Below are 7,323 nucleotides of genomic sequence, written 5' to 3'. Positions count from 1 at the left end.
TTTGGAAGTAGAAAGTGTTCTAGACTAGTTGTGCCATTGTCAGAAAATATTCCAAGTAGATTGAAAGTTTTGAATACACCTTGTTGTTGCCTTGGAGGAGGGGTGAAGGACTTGGTCCAAAGTTTGATAGAGGTTGTCAAGAATTCATCTCATGGTATCATTTCCAAACCAAAGTATGTGTCTCTGTTTTGTTCCTTTTCTTTTTTCTAGCAATGTATCACTGTGAAACTGGTGATGAGTGTTTAGTTTGGGCACTTTGTAGTTAGATGGGAAGGAGGTGCAATCCAGAGTGGGATATTTAGTTGGAATTTTTGTGTGTGGGAGGCTCAAAAGTGAGGTCTTTTGATGATGTCAGCCCCTTAGTGTTGTGTCTTCATCAACAGGCTTTAACAGCATACCACATACCATATTTATTTTGTGTATATTGTTCATGCCTCGCTTTTTCTAACCCAAGAACTGGGATCTAGTGATCAGTAAACTTTGTAAGTGTGTTACAATTTTCCTCTGTGATTAGTGCAGTGCTTCTTTAAATGTTTCAAGACTTGATTTGTGAGAAAATTGAGCAAATTGAACCTGAATTGTTCTTCTGGGGAAGAATCTTGGTAAACGTTGATGAATGAATTTTGGTTTTGAGTGTGACTTACAATGTATGTCCCTCTAAGATAGCAATGGATGTGAGGCACTGCATGCGGGTGGAACAGGATCTGTAAACATACAGTGTATCTTTAGCTAGACAGATCTATGGTTAATGGAACAGAAACTTCTCAAGTGATGACAAGAAAGTCAGTCTGCTACAGTACCTCTTGGGGGCAATTTGTCCAGCATCCATCCATACAGACTAAGGGTGTATTATTATTACAATTATGTACAAATAAAGGGTATATGATTATGTGCAATGTATCTGCCTTAATTCAAATGACATTCGTGAAAGGTGAGAATAAGTTTATTGAGGTCATTCCATATCTCTTGCATTCAAACAATTCATCTGCTTGCAATTCTATTGATTTCTATTTTCATATACAGTTTAGTAGCAAAGTGTATATTGTAGAGTAATTAGAATCTGATGACATTGTGAATAATGATAGTGAATCCCAGTCTGTCATGTGTTGTAATACAGGTATACTCAGTCTGTGATCTTTTACAGTACAATGTCAGTAATATCTCAAGCTGCCATAAAACAGGTCAAGTTTTAGTTTAAAAATCTTGTCATTAAATGTGTCTTTAAGTCTTGATTTAATCAAGTGATTTTGTGAAGACCTAGCTGTTCATCCATTAGCGTCAGTCTTGTTGGTATACAATGTATCAGTGTTTGACAAGCCATGTTAGAGATGGAATAGGGTATCATTTCTAGCATAGACTTTACAACCAGGATGGCACTGAGTGAGATTGGGAAGAGCACATTACCTTGTTGACCTGAACGTGTGTAGTTTGTTAATTGTCAGGGTGTTAAAGCAGGAATTCAGTGTAATAGATGCCCACATTTGAGCAATTAGCAATGCCAAATGACATCACCTGTTGAATCTCTTAGTGTTCAAATAGTCTTGAATGGATGCTCTCTATAAATGTCACTTGATATGTCTGTATTCTGTAAAGATGTTTTCAAATAAATTCTGAGCAATTCTTGCAGCGGATATACTTCAGGTAACACAAGTTGTCTTTAGAACACTCGAATGCCACGGGAGTCGCATAATTGTAATGGAAATTCATGAGGAGAAAATTACCGCTGTGCAAATAGGTTTGTATTTAATGGTCAGATGTTGTTCAGCTTATAAAGTCTTAATTTAATTCAATGATATATACTGTTTTATGTCTCTGGTTTATAAACAAAGCAATTTTGGAACTTTTCATAGCACAAACATTCAATTAGAATGACACACACTTTTTGTGTTTTGCCAAAGAAGTAATCTTAAAAGTAAAGACACCAACAACAATCCAATTATTTATTTGTAAGTCACTTGTAATCAGTGTTAGCATTTCATCTCACAGTACTTTGATTACTTGGGTTCACTTGTGGGTATCAAAGAGATGTATACTGTAGTTTTTGACCTATGACCTCAAGGGATATTTTGATATAAAAACTGATGAATATGATTGAGATTAATAGGGAAGCCAATTGACCTCAAGAGGTGCATCTTTCACTCTCTTAGACTTGAACTCACATGTCTACCAGTACACACAGGGACACAATGTAACCATTCACTAGAGTATGTTATTACAGACAGGAAAACTGGGCAAAGAATGTAATAGGGGATATTTCTTTTTATACTCTATTGCATCTAATTTCACAAATGCATTCATGGTACGGCTTAGCTTTGTTGATGGAATGTATTTGTAATATATGCTGTGATCAGTTCTTATGAAAACAATTTTTGCTCTGCTCCCAGCTACTCCAATGAAAAATGCTTGTCATTGTCTGTTTAACTTTTCTTCGAGCTTGATAACTCCAGAGTAAAAGTCAGTCTATCCATTTGCCTTCAAGATGTTCGTTGCTTTGTTTTAGTCAAGTTGAAATGATCCAAGACTTGTTAGTTCATGCTGTTTTTGAGGAATGTTTTTATCAAAGTTGATTTTATTCTGATTTTGATTTCTTTAGCTTAATTGCACCTGACTTCCAGTCCGATGATTCTTGGTATTTATTTCATTCCATTGTCACCTCAGGCTTTATGTTACATGTCATCTCAGAAATATTTGAGTCTTTGTTGGAGTTTGATCAGAAACTGTTAGTAGCCATGTGAGAAACAGACAATGTCATATTCTATACAAGGCTTGAAAAAGCAAATGGAAAGAATGTGATATTTGGTGAATTTTTAGGTGATAGTTGGTGGAAGATCAAGTATATCTTTTGGAGTTTCATTTCTGTGCATTTTGGTGTATGTGCATTCTTTGTTTAGAAAGGAGGGATGTTTGATTTAATGGGTCAGTCTGGACTTAGAGTGACCATAAGGACAGGTTGCCAATGCCAGAAGGAAGGACACACTGTATGGTCAAGATTCTTGGAAAGAAAGTTGTGTGAGATGACCATTTAGCAAATGAACACTGTGTGTTAGTAGTGAAGATTACAGGAGAACAGGACTGTATGGAAGGAGGTCTGGGATAGAAATTTGTTTGAGGGATCTATAGCAGATGTACACTGTGTTTTAGGTATTGATTGCAAGAAGGAGTGATTAAGTTGTAGATAGGAGGTATGTGTTGGTTAGATCATTGGTTTTCTGTCTTTGAGGCATGTTTGAGGTGTAAAAGGCTGCTAGTTCTCATTCTGTGACCAACTGCAAAGCAGTCGATCTTCTTTGTTAGTCTTCATTCAGGTGTACATTTCAAAATACACCATTTAATCATTTCCTGTGTCCTTTTGCAATCTTTTGTAACTGTTTTTGAAGTGGCGATTATTTCCACATAAATGAGTGCACTCTCACAGTATGATAAGAAGGGAGTTGAAGTGAAATATATTTATTTCATGTGAGCTATATAGTAAGTGTTGGCATGTGCAACATAACTGTGCAGTAACCTTCCTTCCCCTGCACAAAGCTGACTTTGAATGCAAGTTTAGAAGCTCTAAATTTTGTGCTTTTGATTTGGAAAAGTCTGAATGATATCTTGGTACTTGGCTTAGAATTTTGAGCAAGCTCAGCAAAGAACTGCATATATCTGAGCTTACCTCAAATCTCTGTTGTTGTATATGGCTACAAGCAGCTGTGCATGAACAGGCTATCTTCACCGTGCTGGGTTTATAGTTATGTAATGTTGTCAAATGCTGTATTTATCACTCAGCAGGTATTGTTTTTGTGCAGTCTATTTATGCTTATCAACGCTGCTTGCTGCAATGCTTTCTATGTTGTGAGTGTAGTGGTCCAGTTGGAAACACGCCAGTGTCTCCTAAGTTTGGAAACAAAAAAAATCTGCCAAGACATTGACCCAGCAGGCACTAAAGCAGTCATCATCAGAATGATATGTTTGTTTGAGTGTTCAAAAATTCTCCTAATGAAATGATTATATACACCAACCATATATGGAGTACATGTATTAGGAAACACAAGATGAGTGGAATACACACTGACAAATGAGTTGGAAGATCAATAGAACTTATGTACCACAGTCATTGCTGTTTCAGAGATTCCGACTCTCCCACTTTCGGTCGGAGATAGTCCGCTTTGAGACCATTTCGCACAATCTCCCGCGGTACTGCTCTAGTTGTGTGTTCCATCTCAAGATGTGTTTTCTCCAGCTTTCTGTTTTGCTTCCCTCCTCCAAGCTTCATGAAGTTTGTCAAGTTTTATAAGATAAGGCTATGATAGCATCAGAGAGCATGGGAATGTAGATAAGGCTATGATAGCATCAGTGAGCATGGGAATGTAACCATAGAGCTGTCAGGGTCCTTGAAAACATGCCCTTGTGACTCCTGCCGCACCAGATGTTGCACTCTGCGCTTATGTGCAGGTGCTACCCGTGTTCATGCTTGCGTGATCAGAGCAGGGAAGTGTATTAGGCAATCTCACCTAGTACGTGTTTGATCAAAGTCTCCAGTTTGGTAGGAGGTCCAGGTGGGAGAATCTCCAGCTTGAGAGATGCTAGAGTTTGGAATCTCTGCTGTTTATTGTGGTGAAGTCAGCAATCTTGGACAGTGTAGTGTGGTGCCATTGAAAATCAAACTCTATGATTTGCCCTGGATGTTTGATTGACCGATAGATTTTAGAATGATCCATATAGTATTGTATAAATATTTTTGTGACGTATTTTGCATCTGTGCACTCACATTGTAGCTTCGCACAAAACGTGTTATACATAGTGCAAACTTGAAGCAGTGGACAGATGATGTGTTATTTTACCCAGAAATGGGTCACATGAACACCTCAGACTTATTTGCTTCGATATCTAGCATTGTGGTCTTGCTGATGTGTGTATGACATTGCTATGATACTGTATTGGTCTTTGTATATTTGTGTTAGTCTTTATAGATTTACTTGTAGCTGGGACTAAAGGCTCGTTTCTATCTTTGCATTATCAGTACTGACTTTATTTTTATTCATTCAAACTTTGTCATACGATGTGTACTTGCCTTAAGTATGTTGGAAAGATTTATACAAAGTTCAATCTTTATATATTATATCAAATATTTGGTTGGAAGAAAAAAAAATCTCTATAGGTTATTATGAGAGGTTAAACATTGAAGCATGAGTTTATATGTTGTAATATATCTAGTGGGAAGATTTAAGTATTGTGCGCAAAGCACGACAGCAAATATAAAAAGATGTGTAAGAGGAGATGGTTATGGTGGTAATGTCAGATGTCTACTCTGCTGGGAATAAAAAAGTACAACGAAACCTTTGATGTTGTGTCACGACTTGTCTAGCATGTTGAGATGTGATTGGTGAGACGCGTGTGCTGGGGTATGGTACAGATGTGGGACAATATTACAAAAATTGTATGACATCAAATATTTTTTTTTTTTAACACACAAAGTAATGAGGCAGTAAGTATATGAAAACTGTGACATTGTGTACACTTTGTTGATACTGCTTCCTTCAGCAGCAAGTCTGGCTCGCTCTCACAGACAGACAGACACACATACAGTCACACTCGCACACACACACACACACACACACACACACACACGTGTGTTTGCAATAGCACACAATCATTCAGATCACCACACAGTACAGGCTGTATTATAGTTGGCTTTCAAGATGTTACATTTCTGCCAAAAAAAAAAAAAAAAAAAAATTGCTTTGTTAGAAGGTGACAGCTAAAAGTATATATTTCTTTCTTTTATATGAAAAAGTAACAAATTGAGTCATTTTTTTTTTCATTATCATGTCACTGAAATCTACAAATCTGTTTCTAATCCTGCAAGTGTTAGTGTTCCTTCATTATATCAATTGAGACCACATACGTCATACCAGTACTGGACGAGTTCGTAAGAAAACTGGACACATTGAAACCACAAATATTCTCTACCCACAGTTCTTGCTGCCAGGCTTTTGAATATGCTGGCATATGAATATTTTAATTTCCAACACTCCATGGTCATGTTTAGAACAATCAATCGAGTTCCACTCCAGTTGAATTCCATGCATAATTCGAGGATCACATATTTAAAGTACAATGTATTTGTGTGAAATCTGCACCAAGTACGTTAGACTTGTGAACAGCTGTTTTCTTGTTTGTGAACTTCATATCATAACCTCTGAGGAGGAAATGGGTTGTAACTCCACACTGTACAGATGTAACGCCTTTTTGCCTCTCAATTCACATATTACCTTTACTACTTCTTTCAAGAAAGCAGAAGACATCACTCCAGCTCCATCAGCAGAACTTTGTTCACTGTAAACAAACATGGAAATAAGTTGACTTCAACCTACATTTTTACCATCTATGATAATGAGGCAAATACAATAATAGCCTCTGATCTTCCTAGTACAATGTATGTCATTTAGAGTAAGCTCATGCTTACATGAAATATGTAATACTTCAATATCTTTGTTGAATACACAAGTGAATGCTTTGAATAAGTAATTCACACAGATACACTCAACATGGAAAGGGGAATTACATGTAAACTTGAGACTTCTGTGAAAGATGCAGACACTAAAATGAAAAAAGAAAGAAAAAGTTTCATAGTATTTGAATAGTGACATGGATCTGATATAGGGAGTATGGGCCTAGCACAGAATGCTACACAAAGTCTTAATTTAACCCGTTAAAGGATGGGCTGATTTTGCTATAACACGCATTCCCCACAGACACCTGCCCAAGTATACTTGGGACTAGTCTACAATGGGTTAAACATATTCAGATTTTCACTGGAAAAGGAACGTTGTTCTGACAGCATAACTATTGGTATCCATCCCTCAAATACACAAATGATTGCAGAGAGGCATTTGCAGTGTGGTGCTGCATGGTAGGTTCATGATCCATGTCTGCAAGATACAAATATTGCAAAGTGTAATGAGAACTCAAGGCTGGACAAGTTTAAGCATCATACAGCTACAATCTTTGCCACAAGATACATGGGACTAGCATGGTGTAAAATTCAGATCGGAATAGTCATCTGCCGATATTTATGATGGAACTAAAGCACTGATTTCTTTGATATGGTTCCAGTGGCAACAGACTTGCACAATCTTTGGCAAGACATATGGAACACAAAAACTCATTTCAATAATATGCGATACTGTCCACATAGAAATTCTTTGTGATATATAATTTTACATTCCAACAATGAGAGCCCTAGGGTATGTTAAAGCACTCTTTTTAAAGCATATTGTACCATACCTGCGCCAGAGAAGCACCTGAATGCTCCCAAAAACTGGAGGACCACTTCCTCAT

This window comes from Diadema setosum, chromosome 19, assembly GCF_964275005.1.
Source record: "Diadema setosum chromosome 19, eeDiaSeto1, whole genome shotgun sequence".
In the NCBI taxonomy this organism is placed as follows: domain Eukaryota; kingdom Metazoa; phylum Echinodermata; class Echinoidea; order Diadematoida; family Diadematidae; genus Diadema; species Diadema setosum.
This window is presented reverse-complemented; position numbering follows the sequence as displayed.